Here is a 25,786-nt window from a genome sequence, read left to right as displayed (position 1 = left end):
AGATTTTATTTTTAATAAAATAATTAGGAGAAATTAATTAGATAAACTTGATTTAAGGTAAATCGTTTAAAAGTGAAGTAATTTAATCAAATCAAAATTAAATAAATAATATTAAATAAGATAAATTAAAATTAAATTAAAATTAAATTATTTTAGAAAATTCTGAATTTTTTGTGGGAAATTTAGCAAAATTGTATGTGTGTAATTTTTTATATTTTTCTAAATAAACCTAATAAAAATAATTAGGAGAAATTAATTAGATAAACTTGATTTAAGGTAAATCGTTTAAAAGTGAAGTAATTTAATGAAATCAACATTAAAAAAATAATGTAAAATAAAATAAAAATTAAATTAAATTAACTAAAATTAAATTATTTTAGAAAATTCTGCAATTTTTTGTGGGAAATTTAGTAAAATTGTATATGTATAATTTTTTATCTTTTTTTAAATAAACCTGATAAAAATAATTAGGAGAAATTAATTAGATAAACTTGATTTAAGGTAAATCGTTTAGAAGTGAAGTAATTTAATCAAATCAACATTAAATAAATAATATAAAATAAATTAAAATAAAATTATATTAAATTAACTCAAATAAAATTATTTTAGAAAATTCTGCAATTTTTTGTGGGAAATTTAGAAAAATTGTATGTCTATAATTTTTTTATCTTTTTTAAAGTAAACTTTTTTACAGTAAGAAAATTTTTACTAAACCATAATAATTTCCACGAAATTAAATAAGGTTAAATTTGCTTTATTGTCTTGTTTTTTAGAGCATTCAGTCCAAATGTAGAAATCATAAAATGCAACTAAGTAGGTAGGTTTGTTTTCTATAAAATTGAATTTTACAGCATTAAAAATATTTTGATACCACCCGCAATTTTTTGTCTCATTTTATAAAGAAACCTTTTCTTATATTAACCGGTTTACCTTTCGAACAACATTGTGCGGCATAACAAAAAAAAAACTTTAAAATAAAAACATTTATTTTATGGTTTTTGTTAATCGAAGTTTGACTTGATTTTGTTATTGTCGTTTTAGGCAATACTTTGTGGTAACAAAACATTTAATTTATCAATGAGTTACTGACCTTCACAACGGCTCAATTGTGGAGCTGATTTTTGTAAGAGATGTTTAAAAGCAATTTTTATTATAGCGATTTTGGGTTTTTTTCAATTTCTGTTTATAGAGTTTTTTTTTTATAATAAGCTAAAATAGTATTTTTTGACATTTGGGATGAAAAATTAATAAATAAAATCTACTGTGGCGGAAAATGTTCAAGTTCTTTTATAACATTTTATTTTAAAAATTTCTATGTATTTTGTTTTAACTCATGCTACCACTTAAGACATAATTGATAAATTAAAAAATTATACAGCAATAAATTCTGAACCATTGCCAGGGTGCTATAGATTGATTTGCTATTTTATGCCCAAGGTTTATATGTAAATGGCCGGAATTGCTATAAATCAGTTAGTGGTCAACAAGCAGTCAATATACAAAGCCGGTATGTGGAAAAAACACATTAAATAGAAAACTAAAAAACTTGTCAAAAATGTAATTTGTCAAATCAGATATAAAAAGAGATTTACAATTTTGAAATAATATTGGGAGACATCTAAATGTAGGTGATTAAATTAAATTTAAAAAAATAGAAACAAAAAAACAAAAAATCCAATGATCTCACTATGTAATTCAATTAATAATAGTTTAGTATATCTTAATTTAAAAAGTGCATATAATTAATTTAATATCATTGTAAATATTCTAATTAAGGCTTATATACTTTCTTTTTTTATTTTAGAAAACCGCATAGTTAAATTAAGTCAATTTAGATTAAATGATAGATTTATTTTTTTCATGTAATATTTTAGTTTAAGTTATATATTTTATTCATAAAATAAATAAATAATTAAAATAAAATGAAATTACTATGTACTTCAGTTAATAATAGTACATTATACTAATAAAAAAATACCCATAGTTAATTTAGATTAATTAAGAACATTTTCAATTAAGTTTTTTTTATTTATTTTTTATTCATTTATATTATTAGATTAATATTAAGTTTAATATAATTTGATTTTATTTAATATAATATAATAAAATCCCATTGTCTATTTAATAGCATTTAAATATTTTAAGTTAAGAAAGTTTTTTAATAAAACTAAAAATTTAAAAACTCCTATAGTTAAATTAGTCAAGGTTAAATTAATTTAAGGTTATTTTTTTTCTAAAAAAAATCGCAATATAATTTTAAGTTTATTTAATATAATATAATAAAACCCTTAGTCTATTTAATATAATTTAAAATATTTTAATTTAAATTTTTTTACAAAACAAACAAAAAAATTGGTAAATAAAATAAACCAATGACCCTACAATATAATTCCATTAATATTAGTTCTTATATTAATATTCTAATTAAAAAAATATATGGGTCTTTTTAATTTATTATTAATTTAATATAATTTGTAATATTTTATTTAAGTTTTTTTTTTTACCCAGCACCGTAGAATGGTGTTGGGGGTATAATAAGTTTGTCATTCCGTTTGTAAGACATCGAAATATCGATTTCCGACTATACAAAGTATATATATTCTTGATCTGGGAGAAATTCTAAGACTACATAACCCTGTCCGTCTATCACGCTACAGCTTTCAAAAATGGAGATATCGTCCTGCATTTTGGCACAGATACGTTTATTGTTTGCAGGTCAAGTTCGAAGATGGTCCAGGTTTCGATAAAGCCCCCATATAAACCGACCCCCCGATTTGGGGTCTTGGGCTTCTAGAAACCGTATTTTCTATCCGATTCATCTGAAATTGGATATCTTGAGGTACTTGAGGATCACAAATAGGTGTGGCGAAAATAGGGTTTATCGCTCCATCTTTTGGTATAGCGCCCATATAGACCGATCTCCCGATTTTAATTCTTGGGCTTCTAGAAACCGTATTATCAATCCGATTTACCTGAAATTTGAAATCTAGAAGTATTTTAGTACCACAAATAGGTATAACTGGGGCGTATCGGTCAATGTTTTGCTATAGCACCCATATAGACCGATCTCCCAATTTTACTTCTTGAGCTTCTAGAAACTGTATTTTCTATCCGATTTGCATGAAATTGGAATTATAGAGGTATTTTAGGCTCACAAATAGTTGTGACCTATCGGTTCATGTGTTGGTATAGCCTCCATATAGACCGATGTCCTGATTTTACTTCTTGGGCTTCTAGAAACCATAATTTTTATCCAATTTGCTGAAATTGGAAATCTAGTTTATTTACGGCTACACTGTTAGAAAAATATATGGCTTGCCGATCCTCTAAGAGAAGCAAATTTCATCCGATCCGGCTGAAATTTGGTACATGGTGTTGGTATATGGTCTCTAACAACCATGCAAAAATTGGTCCACATCGGTCAATAATTATATATAGCCCCCATATAAACCGATCCCCCGATTTGGCTTGCCGAGCCTCTAAGAGAAGCAAATTTCATCCGATCCGGCTGAAATTTGGTAGATGATGTTGGTATATGGTCTCTAACAACAATGCAAAAATTGGTCCATATCGGTCCGTAAATATATATAGCCCCCATATAAACCCTCCCAGATTTGGCTTGCGGAGCCTCTAAGAGAAGCAAATTTCATCCGATCCGGCAGAAATTTGGTACATAGTGTTAGTATATGGTCTCTAACAACCATGCAAAAATTGGTCCACATCGGTCCATAATTATATATAGCCCCCATATAAACCGATCCCCAGATTTGAACTCCGGAGCCTCGTGGAAGACCAAAATTCAACCGATTCGGTTGAAATTTGGTATGTGGTGTTAATATATGGCCTCAAACACCCATACAAAAATTGGTCCAAATCGGTCCATAATTATATATAGTCCCCATATAAACCGATCCACAGATTTGACCTCCGGACCCCCTTGGAAGAGCAAAATTCATCCGATTCGATTGAAATTTGGTACGTGATGTTAGTATATGATATTTAACAACCAAGCCAAAAGTGGTCCATATCCGTCCATATTCATATATAGCCCCCATATAAACCGATCCCGAGATTTGGTTTAGGAGCCTCCTGGAGGAGCAAATTTCATCCGAGTCAGTTGAAATTTGGTACATTGTGCTAGTATATGGCTGTTAACATCCATGCCTAACTAGGTCCATATCGGTCTATAGTTATATATAGCCCTCAGATAATAGATCCCCAATCACACAAAAATTGGTCTATATCAAGTTCATAATTGTATATAGCCCACATATAAGCGACCCCCATATTTCCATTCTGGCTCTCAATGTACCGCGCAAAAGTCAATATCGATTCGTAATTATTTGTAGACTTACCTATACATACCTTTTTTGTCTAATATATACCACGTATGGACTAACTCACAATTTAGAAAACGATGTTAAGAAGTTTTAAGATACCACAACCCAATTAAGTCGATTGTGGATGACAGTCTTTCGTAGAAGTTTCTACGCAATGCATGGTGGAGGGTACATAAGATTTGGCCTGGCCGAACTTACGGCCGTATATACTTGTTTTATTTGCCATTTATTTTTTTATGTTTTTATTCTTATTATTTATTAAAATAATTGTTGTAGTGGGGTTTTGTCTTGAGCTAATGTATCTTAAGGGATTTTTTTATATATTCTCATATTACATGATTAAAAAATCTAGATAGTTAATTTAGAATAATATTAAGTTATTTCTAATTTAAATAACCGCAATAAATAAAATAAAATTTATTTTAGTTTAATTGAGTTTATTTACTATAATATAATAAAAATCCATAGTTAATTTAATATAAATTAAAACATAAATTTTAGTTTAATTAGAAAAAAAAACAAAAACAAACCAATAACTGTACTAAGTATTTCAATTAATAGTAGTATAGGGTTTTTCTGATTAACGGCCATTTTCATGTAGCTCCGTTAGGCTTTAACTGCCAGTTAACAGAAAGTAAATTGCAAATATCTTCTCTCCGGTTAACTTTAACTGAAAAATTTTCGTCAGTTAAGTTCCTAACTGGAATATGGAATATAAAGGCAAGATGACAGCTTCGTCCATAATATGGTTTAAAAGTTGGTTAGTTAACGGAAAACTAACGGAGCTTTATGAAAATGGGGGTAAGAAATTTTTTCTTCTCCCAATTAAAAAAAAAAAAAAAAAAAAAAAAAAAAACATAGGTAATTTCCTTTTGAGCAGGATCAGTTTAAATTTATAATTATAATACAAATCCATAGCTTATTGTATATAATTTAAATATTTTAATTTATGCTTATTTAAAATATAAACCAACAACTTAATAATAACTAATTAATTACATTTTAATTATATTTAATTTAAATATTAGTTAGTTTAATTTATATGAAATTATTAATTAATTAAATCTATATTAAATTAAATTGTTTTAAATTAAATGTTAATATATATTAATTTACTTAATATAATACAATTTTATTTATTTAAGTTTTATACATTTTCTTAAAAATAATTTAATAGCATTTGTTTCCATTATATCGATAAAATATTAAACCAAAAACTCTAAAATCCTAAATAAAAAAAATATGTTTTGCACGCCTGTGTAGCTAATAAACCCAACTTAAGTCAACCGGTATGTACAAAATGTGCGTAGGTTGTGTGTTGAAAATGTTCTGTTATGAATGTCTCATGTCTTGGCAAGTTTGGCTTACAACCAGTTACACTATTTTGAACAGTTTTTAATAACTACCAGTAGAGGGCCTGGGGTATAGGAGTTACCATTGTTTTTGTTTTCCTCCTCTCGTAGAGTATAGTGCTTGGGCATGTACCATATGGACCTTTAGAAGATTTCTTGATTTTCAACACAGCTGTACAATGCACATATGTAAGTTACCAAGCCAACTTCTATATTGATCCATGCCAAGATCATATATTATTCAATAAGCAAGAACACAATACTGGCACACAACTAGGCAATCAAACAAGCCAACAATAATGGCCAAACAAGAAAAGTTAATCGACACGTTTTGTATTGAAAATTTACAACGTGAGCTTAGGAGGCGATAAGACGCACTCAACCCGCAAAAGATATTTGAATTGATGACTAGCAAAGGCGTTTTGGTGGCAGGCAAATATTTGTTGCAATTCTTTAATGGTATACTATGGTGTAAATTAGAATTATGCTTAAAAAAGATTGATGTTTTTATTTTAAAATGTTTGAAATAGAGAATTTTATTTAAAAGAAGAGGATTTAGACTACGGTATGTATGATGAATATTAATTAATTAAAATTAGTCATACACACCCAGGGTACCTTTGTAATCGAAATATAAAAAAATTAAAGAAACTTTAAACTTTCTTTAACTATTTAAATTTTCTCGATAAACTGTCAATACATTGTTTTTAATAATGGTATCACCCGCGGGTGATAAGTACTATTTAGGTTTATGGTTTTTTATAATACATAAAATAATCAATCTTCCTCCATAATTGTTCCTACAGTTGCTATCCAAAGAAATTTAAATGCATTGTAATTTTCTGGCACAAGTTGGAAGCCTTGCATTTATTAACGGTTAAGCGTGCCAAATATGAAGCTTCCCAATGCTTTTTTTTTGTATTCACCTTTATCGACAATATTTTCAAAGCTGCTGGTTTTTTAATTTATTCCAAGAAAATGACGCAAATAATTTAAAATAGTTTTGCAACTTTAGACTGAAGACAATAACGAAAAATTAATGTTTTGGACAAAAACAAAAAAGGAAGACTTTGTTAGACTACACGAGGAAAATATTAAACTCCACATATGTGACGAATACAACAAGTGTTTTTTTTTTTTTGTCAGAGAAATTGTATACCTACTTATCTAAATGATGAAGCAAAATATAGATACATTTATTTCCATAGGTCTTAATGAGATGCAAATATTTGTTTTTTCCCCTCAGTTTGTTTTGAGAAAGAGTTAATCTTTTATTGTGAAATATATGATGAACCAGTAATAAAGAACACATTTCATTCAATATGAATAAACTAAATGTTTTGGTGACTTAAACGTTTAAACAAAAATCAAATGGCATGGAATACGAGTTAAGCAATTTAAATAAAATTTGCACATATGGGAAATATGTATTTGGGCAAAAAATTATAATATGAAGATTCAAAAAAATAATGCATAGAATTTTTCTAGATCAATCATATTAATTCATTTATGAACTAAAAAACAAAATATAATACATATCAAACATATTGGGTTTAGAAGAAATAATAAATGGTAGAAGTAAAAATAAAGGTTCATTTCAAACCTGGTAAGAAGCTTGGCAGTAATATCCTTTGATTTACCATTGGAGGTGTTTTATAAAAACTATGCTAATATTAAAACGTTTATTTGAATTTGTTTTTAAAGTACAACAATAATAGAAAAAATATATAAAAATGGTTCTTTAGACCAATCAAATCATTTCAGTCTCAACTTCCAGACCTTGATTAATCAACTTATAGTATGCACACAGAACTAATTCGTTTGGCCTTGCTTATAGATATGACTAGACCAAAGGAATATATTAAACACTTCTCCATTTAAGATGTGTTAACCAATTACTGCAAAAAAATTATATGAATAAGAATGCACACACAAAAACAATTTCATACGATAGGCAGATAGGGAATTTATATATTGCAACGTAGCATTGGTTGTTCCATATCAATTCGGTTGGATACTCAGTAAAACATTTTGCTGGAAATCATTTTAGTTTTCATATACATTATAAAAAAAAATTTTTGATGAAAATATCGTACACATCAATTATACGGTCTTTAACATTTATTATCTACTTTACAATTTATTATTTTAATTGCATTATTAGTAAAGTTTAGTAAGCTGCAAGATTATATTAACGAACTTCTAAATTGTTATAAGATTTTTGGGAATAAAGGTTTTCGTTATCATCCTAATACATTCACGTGACATTTTCCATTTATCAGATTTTTTGTATGGGATCTTTCATGTCAGTTATTCCTACTAAGGTTAGTAGGAATATCCTTGGTTATAGCAATGGAATTATTTAATAAAAATCATGATAATATTATAATGTGTATTTGGATTTAATGCATAGTTACAACAATTGTCAGAATTATATAAAGTAGACCTTCTAGTCAAATCAAAACTATTCAGATCTGGATTAATCAAATTATAGTATGCACACAGAAAAAAATCGTCTAGCCCTGCCTGGAGATAATCCTAGATTGAGGGAATATATTAACCATGTCTCGAAATCAATTCGTTTAAGCCTTCAGAAATGCAAATTCGATATATTTTCCAAGATCTATTTACAATTACTGTAAATGTTAAATTTTTCATATAAACCAGAATGCACACATAGAAGAAATTTCATATTACAGACAGAGAGGACATTTATTAGTTCACATGTAGTATCGATTTTTCCATATCAATTCGATTGGATGCTCTGTAAAAAAAATTATATAGCAATGTTTTTTTTTTATTAACCCTTAAAAGCACAAGATCACCGATTCCACCGAAAAAATATATAAAATGCAAAATGGTAAATACGGAAAATCTGCATAGGACATTTTTTGCCAAAAAAAAAATTGTGTGTGTGTGTGTGTCTTTTTTTTTTTTTCAAAAAATAGTGGTTGAGAAGCTTTGAAACCCTCAAAAATGTCACCAGCGTTACTGAGGTGGAATAATCCACCACAGAAAAACATTTTGGTGTTCGGTCGAAGCAGGAAGGCGGGCATGCTAACCATTGCACCACGGTGGCTACTACTAGCTACTATAAGTACATTGATAATCCGTGCGAAGAAAGCAAATTTCGAAGGTCGCTATTGCGTATAATTTATTTTAATTAAATAATATTAATCATACAACACATTGTGCAAATGGAATAAAAAAAAATAAAGAATAAATGTTATATCATATTTTAATCAACTGTAATTGAATTCATAAATCCTATAAAAATCGTCAATGATTGCATTAACACCTTAAAAGCTAACACAACACAGAGAAGTTCACCAATGTGGTATCACAATGGACTGAATAGTCTAAGTGAGCCTGATACATCGGGCTGCCACAAATTTTTGGACCACAAAATGCATATATTGTAAATGTAGCCAATGATAACAAATTAGTTTAGATTAAGAAGATCTATTTTCCCGAAATCACAGCGTTAACAAAGTATTATACACTGGTAGAAATAACATGGTTATATAACAGAAATATATCATTAAATTTGAGCCAACGAAACAAATTCGTTAATATTACAAAAAATTTCAATTATTATAAGAAATTTTTTTTTAAATAACGAAACGCTTCATATTATTAACGAAAATGTTCATAGTATACAAAATGTTTCGTTATATGAATAAAAAAAGTTGTTGACTCTTTGCGTGTACCGAAAATAAATATTTTCTTTTCAATATCGCTATAATTTATTTCAATTAAATAAAATCACTCATACAACACATTGTACCAATAAAAGTACTATATAAAAGTAGATGAACAAATTAATTGATTGGGATAAATTTTATATCGTATGTTAATTAGCCGTAATCGAATGCATACATGTTATAATAGAAAAATTTTCTGAACATTTTTTTTGAAGATCGCTACTGCGTATAATTTATTTCAATTAAATAATATTACTTATACAACACATTGTACCAATAGAAACACTATATCAATTACATGAACAAATTAATTGATTGAAATAAATTTTATATCGCATTTTATCAACTGTAATTGAATTCAGAAATCTTATAAAATTTTTCTATGAGTGCACAAGATATCTATGAATATTTGGTACATGAACATTTTAAAAGCCTACACAAAATTCGAAATCAAAAATTATAAATGCACATATGTACCTAATGATAGCAAATTACTTTAAATTAAAATAAAATATTACACAAGAATAGAATTGAGTTTGATTTTATACCCAGAGTCTTTATACAAAAGGTATTTTGCATAAATATCCAATAAATTCAATGAGAAATAGAGTTTTTTTTTAATCATGTCGAAGATATGTAAATAGGATAAAATAACAAAAAACAAAAAGGATTTTGGGGAGATTTAATATAGCTTACTTCAAATACATAACTTGTCCTTTATAAGTTATAACATTCTCATAATTTAAATACCAAGCCCCCACCCCCTTGTTCCTGCCATCATAATTGTCCTATAATGCTGCACTAATTGTTATCACTTTAGGTGTAAATTTTCATCTTTTCTATTTGTTTAGCTATCATCATGTTAATAATTTATAATTCCTTTATATAAACACCACATTGCTAAAGTTTATTTTGCCTTAGGAGATTAATACGGTTGCGTGTTTCACGCTACCTAAAGCACTTTGTGTTTTATAAAAATTAGCAACCAATGTTGTGTAGTTTGCAATGCCAGACAAATTTACACGAAGCATAGTTTTATCTACAATAAGGTGAGAAATATGATATATGTGAATGCATTTAAGTAATTTGTTATATTAAATTTTAATGGTCAAGTTTGTGGAGAGAGAGATAGAAATCAACCTTCACTATGGATTTTGAATGACAAAAATTTTAACATGTATTTGAGTTAATTAAATAATTGAGTCAAATAATTTTAATATTGAATGATAAAAAATTTGAATGACAAAAAAAGAGGTCGAAGACGGTAGATATGACGAAGGTGTAATCGAAGATGGAAAGAGAATCTGTGATGATACCAGACATTACGATTGACATGATTTTCGGAAGGAAAGGCAATAATGGAATCGCTCAATCCAAAGATGAGACCAAAGAGCTTAAATATATTTAAGGATTTTAGCTTTAATATATTTAAGGATATTTTAAGGATACCCAGATGGAGATATTCAACGACAATTATTATTATGCTACATCAACAATCCAGCAAAAAAATTTGGAAGTTCCTCCAAAGGCACAACTTTAAAAGCACTTCCAAAATATGTACTCCCAAAGATGTTCTTTATTTCAACTACACAGAAAGTTCTGTTAATTCAATTATTTATAACTCGCTTTTTTTCTTTTATTTAATGGGTAAATTTAATTTTTTAATTTCAAAAAGGTTAAAAACAAAAGTAAGCTTTAATAAAATGGTACAAGTTATTGAAATTTTGTCGAAAAAAAAATCTAAATCCATTCAAGAAATATTGCGAATTTTTCAAAATACTTTTAATTCAAACGTTTCGGACAAGCGTTAGAATGCATTAAAAATCATAAAAAAATTATAAAAATTATTTATTTCTCAAAATATGACAACATTTTTTAATTCACATCCAAAACACTGAATTTTTAATCACAGAGAATTTTTAATCACAGAGTAAGAAGTGATGCAAATTCAGTGCAACGGCTGTTGAAATTGTGGACTCCGTCCTATGACAAGCCCGTCATCGCTTCTGCGCCAATTTTGCACTACTTCCGGATCCTAAAAGAACATTTTCACTACTTCTTTGGCGACGCTTTTTTACTGGGAATATTCTTTAATTAAAATGTTAATAGAATTTTAAAAAGTTTTGAATAAAAGTTTGATTAGTGAAATTTTTAATCAAAATAATTGTATCAATTATTTTGAAATTGGCGTCGATATTTGATAACATCAATTCCGCCATTGAAGGGTATAATATAGTCGGGCGGGCCGACTATATTATACCCTGCACCACTTTGTAGATCTAAATTTTCGATACCATATCACATCCGTCAAATGTGTTGGGGGCTATATATAAAGGTTTGTTCCAAATACATACATTTAAATATCACTCGATCTGGACAGAATTTGATAGACTTCTATAAAATCTATAGACTCAAAATTTAAGTCGGCTAATGCACTAGGGAACACAATGTTAGTAAAAAATATGGGAAACATTTAAATCTGAAGCAATTTTAAGGAAACTTCGCAAAAGTTTATTTATGATTTGTCGCTCGATATATGTGTATTAGAAGTTTAGGAAAATTAGAGTCATTTTTAACACCTTTCGACTAAGCAATGGCGATTTTACAAGGAAAATGTTGGTATTTTGACCATTTTTGTCGAAATCTGAACCAACCTCAACCAAATGTCCCTGTGCAAAATTTCAATTAAATCGGATTAAAAGATTGGTCTCTGTGGTCATATGAAAGTAAAGCTATATATGGGAGCTATATCTAAATCTGAACCGATTTCAATAAAATTTGGCACACTTGACTACACTACTAATTGTACTCCTAGTGCAAAATTTCAACCAAATTGGGGTAAAACTCTGGCATCTGGGGCCATATAAGTCCATATCGGGCGAAATATATATATGGGAGCTGTATCTAAATCTGAACCGATTTCTTCCAAAATCAATAGGGTTCTATTCTGAGCCAAAACACATACTTGTGCCAAATCTGAAGTTGATTGGACTAAAACTGTGCCCTAGACTTTGATTACAAAAATGTGTTCACGGACAGACGGACATGGCTATATCGACTCAGGAGCCCGCCCTGAGCATTTTTGCCAAAGACACCATGTGTCTATCTCATCTCCTTCTGGGTGTTGCAAACATATGCACTAACTTATAATACCCTGTTCCACAGTGTGGCGCAGGGTATAATTAATAGGATCAATTAATTTTATGAATAAAGAGAAAATGTAATTTTGTATAAGAATGAAAATCATCCTTAAATTACATTGAACAGTCTGGGACAATGTCAATGTCTGGAGAGCAGTGTAGTGCCGTTGTGTCACTTTAGTGCAAATTTGAAATTTTTTAAGCGTTGATACTTTTATATCAATAAATGCCATAGATTTTACATTTTGTGCCACCTTTTTGCCATGTTGTGGCACTTTTTAATTAATTTTTTTAATCAATTGAATTTCGTAAATTTCGATCCCGGATCCCTTTAATATTATCTTAACATAAAAAACGAACTAATGCATGCAACCATACAGGGTGGCTGATATGTAATGTAACAACAAAATGAGCTATATTTTTGAATTTTATTGTTCAAACGTAAAAATATCGAAAATAACATCCAATTTTAGAATCAATTTACATTTGTTCGAATTGGTTACCTTTGGCACGAAGTATGAATTTCATACGGCTGAAAAAGCGATCGTACGCTACACAAATTTGGCTCAGAGGAATTTTGACCCTTTCAAAATCGGATCAATTAATTTTATGAATAAAGAGAAAATATAATTTTTTATAAGAATGGAAACCATCCTTAAATTACATTGAACAGTCTGGGACAACGTCAAGGTGTGGGGAGTAGTGTTGTGCCGTTGTGTCACTTTAGTGCAAATTTGACATTTTTTAAGCGTTGATACTTTTGTCAATAAATGCCATAGATTTTACATTTTTGTGCCACCTTTTTGCCATGTTGTGACACTTTTTAATTAATTGTTTTTTTTTTTTTTGAGAAATCAATTGGATTTGGTAAATTTCGATCCCAGATCCCTTTATTACGGATTTGATTACCTTAACATAAAATCGAAATAATGCATGCAGCCACGCAGGGTGGCTGATTGTAATGCAACAACTAAAGGAGCTACATTTTTTAATTTTATTGTTCAAACGTAAAAATATCGAAAATAACATCCAATTTTAGAATCAATTTAGATTTGTTCGTATTGGTTACCTTTGGCACGAATTATGAATTTCATACGGCTGAAAAAGCGATCGCATGCTGCACGAATTTGGCTCAGCGGAATTTTGACCCATTCCAGGCAAAGCGTCGGAGAGCAAATATTACGGCAACCCATAACATTACCATAGATGCTTGAGTTATGATAGTCTATTGTACACAGAAAAGAAGTCTGTTGTAAAACTGATGCTAAAATGAACTAATATTTATTGCAAAAATTTTATTTTGTTTTAGTAAATTTTTAAAACTTTGTAAGAAATTTTCCCCAGCCCAAGGATTTTTTCTTTATTGCAGGTATGTCTCAAAAATTTTATGGACTAAATGACAGTAAAATTTCAATGAATTATAAAGTAGTTTTTAATATTTTAATAATTATAATAACTAAAACAGAAGAAGTTTTTCGTACACTTCTCACAAATAGTAAGAATGAACCACAACATTGTTAAAATGGGGATGATCTGGCGCTTAAGATTTTTTCTTTTTTTTAGTTCATTTTTTCTTTCCGAGAAATATGCATTGCGTAAATGGTAATTATAAATCCAAAAATGTCGGAAAATTTTCGTCAATTTAAAGAATTTCAAAATTCGGAATACAATTAGTTCAATTTTGGCACGAGATAGTTCATTTTTCCCATAATGTAGTTTATTTTTTTCTGTGTAGGTGTACATTTTCTGTTGACTTTTTCTTTCTGGAATAGCTTCTCATCGGAGAAAATCAAATTCGTAAGTGGTAGTTGAAGAAACTCAATGGCTCATTTCAGTCTAAAAGTTTTTTTTTTTTGTTTTCGGTGTGTTCTGGAACAGCTCAGCTAAATATAAAGCAATCACACCAGCACGCCTGAATTCCATCGCGAATGACTTTATTTCTAAATGCAATAGATCAAAATACTTTTGTGGCCTTGTATACAATGAAATGAACAATAACTGGAGTAAATCTGTCGGCCTCAAACGTGCTGTTTAGAAATGTGCCTCTTTTTTAAAAATAGTGTGACACCTTTCATTGCAAGTGACACTTTTTTAGAAAATATTTTGTGCCACTTTTTTAGAAAATATCAACGGTAACGCTGTTTGATATTTTATTTGGGCTGCTTTTTGATTAAGTTTCCTAAAAAACTAATTAACGAAATCTATGAATTAATTAAGTTTTGGTACTTATATGAATCTTGTATTTTTTTATTTTTCATCCACTGAATAAACCAATTAATTTTTTAGTACTTTAATAACATAGTTGCCTCTAGCTATTAGGTTAAAATATTTAACATAACATCCCGAAAACCACTCCTAAAAATATTTATGAGCATAATGTTCTTCCCTCTACATTGTACAAAGACAACGAATTAGGTAAATTGCTAAATTCGCATAAAATCATTAAATTTTAATAAAAGCTTAACCCGTGGTTAACACCTCCTTTGAATGGAAATCTATGTATTGTAAATCTTGTCTACAATATTTACGTTTCATCAGTATTAAATGCCTCCCACGCAATATTATCATCCAACTATGGTCTAAGGTACGCCACAATAGAGTCTGTCCGTCTGTCTGTTTGTCTGCGAGACTCATTGTCTGGCATAAATGTTGAAACATGTAAAATAAACGAGGAATATTCTTTAGTGCTAGTGTGGATTGTGTTAATATACCATATTTGGCATCACCACATACCGCTATCAGTAATGGTTGCATAGATGGTACTTGTTTTGTTCGATGCAAAAGAAAAAAAGAGGTTGTGGTGACACTTTTTTTTTTCTACCAACGTTTATAGCATTTCTGTTAAATGATGTAATGTTTTTTTTTTTTTTAAATACAAGACAAAGTAATTGTGTGTGTGTGCGCGTGGCGAGGAATTAAAATTCTGGCCAATTGAAGACATTATATGAAATAAAATATAATTCGATTAATGATTATAATGCACACATGAAAATATTTTACATTTTAGACAATGAGAACCCTTCATGAAATGTATGCCAGATACTGTTTATTGGAATCAATTCACTTTTGCATAAATACCGATGCATTTCCATAATTTGAATAGGAAGATTTTGAGATATTCCCATAAGGATATTTAAATTGATTTTGCAATGTTCCGAGAAGTAATTTCCTTCTTTCACTTTCAAGTTCTAAAAACAATAAAACTTTTTCATGTGTGCGTTCACTAGATAAATTTTTCTTCATACAATAAAAAGGTTAAATATTTATTCAGATATTTTTAAGTGATATAAATAAGAATTTCCCATGAAATTTATGCAAGTTACTGTTTATTTAATTCAATTCACTTTTGCCTAGATCTCGATGCATTTCCATAGGAAGATTTGAGATATTCCCATAAGCATATTCAAATTGATATTGTAATGTTTCAAAAGTGAATTTTCTTCTTTCACTTTCAAGTTTTAAAAACAAAATAACTTTTTCATGTGTGCGTTCACTAGATAAAATTATTTTCATGCTATAAAAAGGTTGAATATTAATTCAGATATTTTTAAGTGACCTCTCATGAAATTTATGCAAGGTGATATTTTTTTTTTTGGAATCAATTCACTTTTGTCAAATGGCTATGCTTTTTCATAATTTGAATAGGAGGACTTGAGACATTCCCATAGGCCTATTCAAATTGATATTGTAATATTTCAATAATTTCCTTCTTTCAATTTCAAGTTTTTAAAACAATAAAACTTTTTTATGTGTGCGTTTATTTATTTATTTTTTTTTTTTCATGCAATAAAAAGATATTTTTTAAATGATTTTCCACCATTTCATCCATCATATATCGACTATGTACAAATGTTGACAACATAAATAGCACTCGTATATCAATATGTTCTGTGTACACAGAAAAAAATTTCACTAAAATTTTTTGAATTAAAATTTTAATTGAGTTTTAAAAAATTTTCAATTAAAAATTTAATTGATTGAACAAATTTTTTAATTGAAACAAAAATCAATTACTAAAATTAATAGTATCAATTAATTTTTAATTGGATCAATTAATTGTTTAATTGACCTTCAATTAATTTTTTAATTGATACTATCATTTCTGTGATTGAAGACATTTCAATTAAAAAATTAATTTCGTGATTGAATCAGAAAAAATTTTTTTTGTGTGTACGTATAACCTCAAAAATGTCAAGCTTTACGATAGAACTTTCAGTTGGTAGATTGCCAAACTGGGGTTGCCCAATCCCGTAATATAAAAGGCAACCCTTGTACTGTGACAAAATACGTACACACAAAAAAAAATTTTCTAACTCAATCACGAAATTAATTGATCCAATTAATTTTTTAATTGAAGTGTCTTCATTCACAGAAATGATAATATCAATTAAAAAATTAATTGGCAGTCAATTAAAAAATTAATTGATTCAATTAAAAATTTAATTGATACTATTAATTTGTGTGATTGATTTTTATTTCAATTAAAAAATTTGTTGATTCAATTAAATTTTTAATTGAATATTTTTTAAAACTCAATTAAGATTTTAATTGGAAAAATGTTCGTGAATTTTTTTTCTGTGTATTTAATAGAGAAGAAAGAAATATAAGTTGTCAAGGCTGATACGTACACAGAAAAAAATATTATCGTGAGGTCAAAGATTTCATGTCTTTAAAATACGAATGCAAATGCTTAGCATAGAAGACGTATTTCTTTAATATAACATTTTTTTCCTTGTCCAATATTCGATTAACTTTTCAATGAAGTCGTATTGTCCTTATAATTAAGTGATTTGACTTAAAAATGGGTATTATAACATGAAAGCAAATATGTTTGGGCTAAGGTCAACTTGAATATAATAATTGCGAAAAATTCTCTAAATTTAATGAAAATGTCTTTAAATTTGTTGTCTTTTTGCATCTTGACTACAAAACAAAAAATCGTTCAAATATAGGACATTTTTTTCAACACTGTATTTTAAAATAGCATAATTTCTACTGGAAGTCGAGTCTTAATTTGGAAAATAAAGTTTTTTAAAGGACTTTGATAGCATATGAAGAAAAAAAAGCTGAAAAAGCGAACAATTAAAATTTGCTTCCTAAAAACAAGAACACTAAACCCAAATTTAAAAGAGAATTGTGTCTTACTTGTATTATCCGCTTCTTTGGCACGGAATCAATACCAAAAATTTTAAAGTAAAGACAAAATCTTTGGATCCGGGCATGCTTTTTTTTCAGTGTAGTTTGCAAAGAAACCCAATGAATTGTCGTCATTTTATTTCTGTAAGTAAATAAAACCCTGGACCAAGGTCTTTAAATTTTAATTGATATGGATATTTGAAAAGAAATAAAAAGACTCCTTTGAGCTTTTCCTCTTTTTAAATTATACAATTTTTTCAAGAGTATACTCCTTGAATAAATTTGTTGAAATTTATGTAAAAAAAACTAAAAATTATCATTGCTCATAGTACATTTTCTCCAGAAAGAGGTTTAGCCCCGATCATACACAAATTTCACGAAAATTTTTCCAATTAAAATCTTAATTGAGTTTTAAAAACTATTCAATTAAAAATTTTATTGAATCAACAAATTTTTTAAATGAAATAAAAATCAATCACACAAATTAATAGTATCAATTAATTAATTGGATCAATTAATTTTTTAATTGAGTGTCAATTATTTTTTTTTAACTGATACTATCATTTCCTAATGAATTTCGTGATTGAATCAGAAAAATATTTTTTAATTTTTTAATTGAGTGTCAATTAATTTTTTTTAACTGCACAGAAAAAAATATCACCAAAATATTTCCAATTAAAAATTTAATTGAAGTTGAAATTTTTTTCAATTAATAAATTAATTGGTACAATTAACTTTTTAATCAAGATAGAAACATTAAATTAATTAAGTCAATGATTAAACATTTTAAAATTTTTAATTAAAAAGTTAATTGATACAATTAATTTTTAATCAAATTCGGAAGACTAAGTCAGTTTATGATGATGAACATTTTTTTTTTAATTTTTAATTAAAATTTTTTTTCAAACAATCAAGTGTTAATCCAAATAAAAATTCTAAGCCAATTCAGAATGTAATTGAAAATAGTTATCTTTTTTTAATTAATAAATTAATTGAGTTTTGCAATCAACATCAATTAAATTTTTAATTGAATCAATTAAAAAATTAATTGAAATTTTGCAATGAAATCAATTAATTTTTTAATCAAGAATTTTTTCTATGCCCAATTAAAACTGTGATTGATACTATCATTTTCGTGATTGAAGACATTTCAATTAAAAAATTAATTGGATCAATTAATTTCGTGATTGAATCAGAAAAAAATTTTTTGTGTGTGATACTATCATTTCTGTGATTGAAGACATTTCAATTAAAAAATTACTTGGATCAATGAATTTCGTGATTGAATCAGAAGAATATTTTTTTGTGTACCTAATGAGTCGAGCTTTTGGCCAAATAATCCAATGAATTTTTGCTCTTCCCACAATTTATTATTGTTTTTTTATCAATATTTAGATTTGTATGCTATTTAATTAGCACAAACGGCAAGCAAGCATAAACAAATTGTTAAAATGTGTGTCGATCAATGCAAATCCCAAATAAGATAATACCGCGAATTGACCGACCTACCTAGGAGGGGGATATAACGCATGTCATGTATATACATTTTATGCATAATTAATTAGTACATAAATTATTCAACAAATTGTAGTTAAATAAAATATATATTGGTAAAATGAATTATGAGCTATGAGGTAGACCATATAATTAAAACGATAACACTTAACTCTATCTCTTTTATGATAACAATCAAAGGGGATGGTTTAATAAAATTCACTTTGTTTTCTTCAATAACGAAAACAATACAATACTAAAATTCCTGCAAGAAAACCAAGCCAATGTTTTATTTAATTTTTATTTTTGTGTTTGTAATAAACTATGTTAAAAAAAAATAATAATAATAAAAAAATCTTTGCAAAATTATATTGTAACCTAATGGACCCCCCATAACATGATAGTGATAATTGCATGCAATATTTTACCTTTTTTATCTTTAAATGCTTCTACTTTGCATAATGAAACACTTACTGTTTGGGAAAATTTACACCAAGTTTTAAAGCCAAGTTGATTTTGTTTTTGTGATTAAGACATAATACAACTCTACATGTGGGTTGTTTATGACCAAGAGCTTTTTGAACAGACATTCTGGCCAGGAATTGTGTTAGGAAAAAATTCCACACCGTATATAATGAAATGAGTGTAAATGAAAAAAGTGTGTCCAAATGAATAGCTTACGATATTGAGTAGTAAGTAATTCCTATTTTTTTCGTTCTTTTGCGGGGAGCGAGCTTCAAGATCATCGTATCTATCTCTAATTGCCACCACATGGACCATAAATTTTATGTCCGTCCATACGTCATTATTACAAATTGACATTGATATACGAGTAATCATAGTTATGTGATTGAATGCATGAATGCCAGCAGCCGGCTAGTAAGTCCGCATCCATGCTAGCGCATGCATGAAAACTATGATAACCTCCAACGCAACAAATAAAAATTAGATCTATTACAGTAATCAAGCTCTACACACAATGGGATTTGGGAAGGATTTGATTTGGGAAGGAACAAAAGATAATGAATTATCAATAAATTATTTTAAACTCTAATGATTCTGATTGATTAGGTTAAAGGAAAAAAATGATATATCCATGAGATGCCATATAAGTTATACGAAATGTAATAACATAGGAGCAGATATACCTATAACTATCCAGCAAAAAAATTTGGAAGTTCTTCTCAAGGCACAACTTTTAAAGAACTTCCAAAAATGCTCTTCCAAAGATTTTCTTTATTTTAGCTACACAGGAAGTTAATTTGAGTCAATTTTTTTATAACCGTTTTTTCATATTTTTAAAGGGAAATTTATTTTTATTTGTTTCAAATAGGTTAAGCGTCGCCAAAAAAGTAATGAAAATGTTCTTTTTGGATCAGGAAGTGGTGCAAAATTGACGCAGAAGCGATGAATTTAACATGGGCTTGTCATAGGACGGAAGTCTCCATTTCAACAGCCGTTGCACTGAATTTGCATCACTTCTTTAGGTGTGATCCGAATTCAATGTTTTGGATGTAAATTAAAAAATTCTGTGATATTTTGTCAAATAAATAATTTTTATAATTTTTAATGGATTCTAACTCTTATCGGAAACATTTGACTTCAAATATTCTCAAAACTTCACAATTTTTTCAGATTGGACTTAGCATTTTTTTCGACAAAATTTAAACGATTTGTACCATTTTATGAATTCTTACTCTGTTTTTAACCTATTTGAAACAAAGAAAGTTAAAATTATCCATTAAAAGTATGAAAAACCAAGTTATAACAAGTATATACGGCCGTAAGTTCGGCCAGGCCGAATCTTATGTACCCTCCACCATGGATTGCGTAGAAACTTCTACGAAAGACTGTCATTCACAATCGAATTACTTGGGTTGCGATAACACTTGCCGATGGCAAGGTATCGTAAAACTTTTTAGCACTGTCTTCTAAATTGTAAGTTAGTCCATAAGGGGTATATATTAAACAAAAAAAAGGCCGATTAAATACGTATATAATTCAGTTTGACAAAATTTTCTATAGAAATAAAATTTTGACAAAATTTTCTATAGAAATAAAATGTTGACAAAATTTTCTATAGAAATACAATGTTGACAAAATTTTCTATGGAAGTAAAATGTTGACAAAATTTTCTATAGCAATAAAATTTTGACAAAATTTTCTATAGAAATAAAATGTTGACAAAATTTTCTATAGAAATAAAATGTTGACAAAATGTTCTATAGAAATAAAATGTTGACAAAATTGTCTATAGAACTAAAATGTTGACAAAATTTTCTACAGAAATAAATTTTTTACAAAATTTTCTATAGAAATAAAATGTTGACAAAATTTTCTATGGAAATAAAATGTTGACAAACATTGCTATAGAAATAAACTTTTTACAAAACTTTCTATAGAAATGAAATTTTGACAAAACTTTCTATAGTTATAAAATTTGACAATTTTTACATGGCTGTTAGAGGCCATATACTAACGAAATGTACCAAATTTCAACCGCATCGGATGAATTTTGCTCATCCAAGAGGCTCCAGAGTTCAAATCTGGGGATCGGTTTATATGGGAGCTATATATAATTATGGACCGATATGGACCAATTTTTGCATGCTTGTTAGAGACCGTATACTAACATCAGGTACCCAATTTCAAACGGATCGGATGAATTTTGCCCCTCCAAGAGGCTCCGGAGGTCAAATCTGGGGATCGGTTTATATGGGAGCTATATATATTTATGGACCGATATGGACCAATTTTTGCATGGTTGTTAGAGACCGTATACTAACATCAGGTACCAAATTTCAACCGGATCGGATGAATTTTGCCCCTCCAAGAGGCTCCGGAGGTCAAATCTGGGGATCGGTTTATATGGGGGCTATATATAATTATGGACCGATACGGACCAATTTTTGCATGGTTGTTAGAGACCGTATTCTTAGACCACGTACCAAATTTCAACCGGATCGGATGAATTTTGCTGCTCCGGAAGGCTCCGCAAGCCAAATTTGGGGATCGGTTTATATGGGGGCTATACGTAAACGTGGGCCGATATGGCCCATTTTCAATACCATCCGACCTACATCAATAACAACTACTTGTGCCAAGTTTCAAGTCGATAGCTAGTTTCGTTCGGAAGTTAGCGTGATTTCCACAGACGGACGGACAGACGGACGGACGGACGGACATGCTTAGATCGACTCAGAATTTCACCACGACCCAGAATATATATACTTTATGGGGTCTTAGAGCAATATTTCGATGTGTTACAAACAGAATGACAAAGTTAATATACCCCCATCCTATGGTGGAGGGTATAAAAAATTGAATTAAAATAACTTCCTGCGTAGTTAAAATAAAGAACATCATTGGAAGTGCATCTTCTGGAAGTGCTTTTAAAGTTGTGCCTTTGGAAGAACTTCCAAATTTTTTGCTGGGATTTTGTCAAATAAATAATTTTTAATTTTTTATATTTTTTAATGGATTCTAACGCTTATCGGAAACATTTGACCTCAAATATTTTCAAAAATTCACAATTTTTTCAGATTGGATTTAGCATTTTTTCGACAAAATTTAAATGATTTGTACCATTTTATGAATTCTTAAACTGTTTTTAACCTATTTGAAACAAAAAAGTTAAAAATATACATTAAAAGTATGAAAAAACTAAGTTATAAAAAATTAAATTAAAATAACTTCCTGGGTAGTTAAAATAAAGAACATCATTGGAAGTGCATCTTCTGGAAGTGCATTTAAAGTTGTGCCTTTGGAAGAACTTCCAAATTTTCATAAATAGATGCGTTATTCAGAAAATTGAATATTGTGTACCAACCATAAAAAGCTGTCGTCCGTTAATTCTTAGTATATGAGAACGGTTAGGTTAGGTTAGGTGGCAGCCCGAGATATCAGGCTCAGTTAGACTGCTCATTGTGATAAAACAGTTGTGAACTTCTCTCTTATCACTGATTTGTGCCCGATTCCATATTAAGCTCAATGACAAGGGACCTCCTTTTTATGTTATTTGCTATTTTTGTTCATTTCAATCCCACTGTTAACCATGAACATGGATGGCCATCTATACTCTATTATTATAGTTTACTTTATAATTTTCTTTATGGAGTTTTCCTTCAGTACCGTTTGACAGTGGTTCGTGTTTCTGGTTTATTATTTATTTCTTTGAAATTCAAGACATTCAATAACTTGGTGCCTTTTGATATTGACAGCCGTTGTACATATGATATAGTAAAGATTCAACGATAGCAAGCAGTGAATGCCGCATCATGGTAACAAACACTTGGCACTTAAAGTAACACTCAAGTGTCTAGCCATCGATAAGTGATTGAATATTCAATATTCACTGTTAGAAGTGTTGGAAATTTGAGATGAATTTCAAATAAATTGCTGTAAATGAAAATATTTATTAAAAATGCAAAAAAAAACAAGAACTGAAGGTAGGTGTTGTTAGTGGGGTACGAGATCATTGAGATGAAATCTTATATATCGTCTATGGGTATAAAAAAATCGTCGTATTTTGCCAAGTGTTTACCATGTTCTACAAACAATGTAGTTTCACGACTTGACTCGATCCATAAGACTAATCAATGTTTTGTCATCAATAATGCCTTAGCATTTGAAGTTGTACATGAACAAAAAGTCTAGTCAAATACATTTTTTAGGCAAATCTTTATTACGAAATCTTTCATTGTTGGAATGGCGAAGGCGAAAGCTAAGAAACACGGAATATCTTTACCATCGCTGATATGGGGTTTACAGTTGACATTCGCTTGAAGATTTTGTTAAAATGATAATTTAAATAATGGGTTTCTGATGTGGCTCCTCGCTGCAGTAGTTTGTAGTTAGGCTTAAGCTAACTTGATTTGTGGAATTAACCAACAAACATTTTATGTCAAATAAGAAATTGAATTCTACACAAAAAAAAAAAAAATATTACAAAAATATTCCCAATTAAAAATTCCCAATTAAGTCGATAATTGAACTTTTTTAAATTTTAACTTAAAAAATTAATTGATACAATTAATTTTTTAATCAAACTCGTAATAGTAAGCCAGTTATATAATTAATTGAATTTTGCAATCAACATCAACTAAAAATTTAATAGAATCAATTAAAAAATTAATTGAAACTTACTAATGCCAATTTAAACCGGGATTGATACTATCATTTTCGTGATTGAAGACATTTCAATTAAAAAATTAATTGGAGCAATTAATTTTGTGATTGAATCAGAATTTTTTTTTGTGTAGAGAAATTCATCGTTGACACGACTTTCTATAGAAGTTTATGTTGAAGATAATTTTCTATAGAACTTCATCTTGAAGATGATTTTCTATAGAAATTCATCCCAGATGAATTTCTGTGGAAGTTCATCCCATATGATATTCTATAGAAATTCATCTCAGATGATTTTTCTATAAAAATTCATCCAGATGATTTTCTATAAAAATTCATACTAGATGATTTTCTATAGAAATTCATACTAGATGATTTTCTATAGAAATTCATCCTGAAGGTGATTTCTATAGAAATTCATCCCAGATGATTTTCTGTGGAAGTTCATTCCATATGATCTTCTACAGAAATTCATCTCAGATGATTTTTCTATAAAAATTCATCATAGAAACGATTTCTTCATCCTAGAAACGATTTCCCAGATGATTTTCTATAAAAATTCATACCAGATGATTTTCTATAGAGATTTATCCTAGATGATTTTCTATAGAAATTCATCCCAGATGATTTTCTTAGAAATTCATCCTAGATGACTTTCCATGAAAATTCATCCCATAGATGATTTTAAATAAAAATTCATCCTAGATGCTTTCCTACAGAAATTCATCCTAGATGATTTTCGATAGAATTTCACCCAGACGTTTATTTTTTATTATTTCATCTGGGATGATGATTTTTCTATAAAAATTCATCACAGATGATTTTCTATAAAAATTCATACCAGATGATTTTCTATAGAAATTCAACCCAGATATTTTTTTGTGGTAGTTCATCCCATATGATCTTCTACAGAAATTCATCCCAGATGGATTTTCTATAAAAATTCATTACAGATGATTTTTTATAGAAATTTATCCTAGATAATTTTCTATAGAAATTCATCCTGAAGATGATTTCAATAGAAATTCAACTCAGATGGATTTTCTATAAAAATTCATCCCAGAAGGATTTTCTATAGAAATTCATCCCAGATGTTTTTCTATAGAAATTCATCCCAGATGATTTTCGGTGGAAGTTCATCCCATATGATCTTCTATAGAAATTCATCCCAGATGATTTTCGGTGGAAGTTCATCCCATATGATCTTCTATAGAAATTCATCCCAGGTGATTTGTCTATAAAAATTCATCCCAGATGATTTTCTATAAAAATTCATCATAGAAACGATTTCTTCATCCTAGAAACGATTTCCCAGATGATTTTTTTATAAAAATTCATACCAGATGATTTTCTATAGAAATTCATCCCATATGATTTTCTATAGAAACTCATCCCAGATGATTTTCTTAGAAATTCATCCTAGGTGACTTTCCATGAAAATTTATCCCAGATGATCTTAAATAAAAATTCATCCTAGAAACGATTTCTAGCGA

General features: G+C 28.6%; 1 protein-coding gene across 6 annotated transcripts in view; it reads right to left on the bottom strand.

Annotated features, from left to right (window-relative positions):
* Window positions 1-25,786, bottom strand: part of Btk (tyrosine-protein kinase Btk29A) — a 561,740-nt gene that overhangs the window by 85,570 nt on the left and 450,384 nt on the right. The gene's annotated exons all lie outside the window — the stretch shown is intronic.

This window comes from Haematobia irritans, chromosome 2 (genome assembly GCF_050003625.1).
Source record: "Haematobia irritans isolate KBUSLIRL chromosome 2, ASM5000362v1, whole genome shotgun sequence".
In the NCBI taxonomy this organism is placed as follows: Eukaryota; Metazoa; Arthropoda; class Insecta; order Diptera; family Muscidae; genus Haematobia; species Haematobia irritans.
Note: the sequence above shows the minus strand (reverse complement) of the source record. Positions and strands in the feature narration are given on the sequence as shown.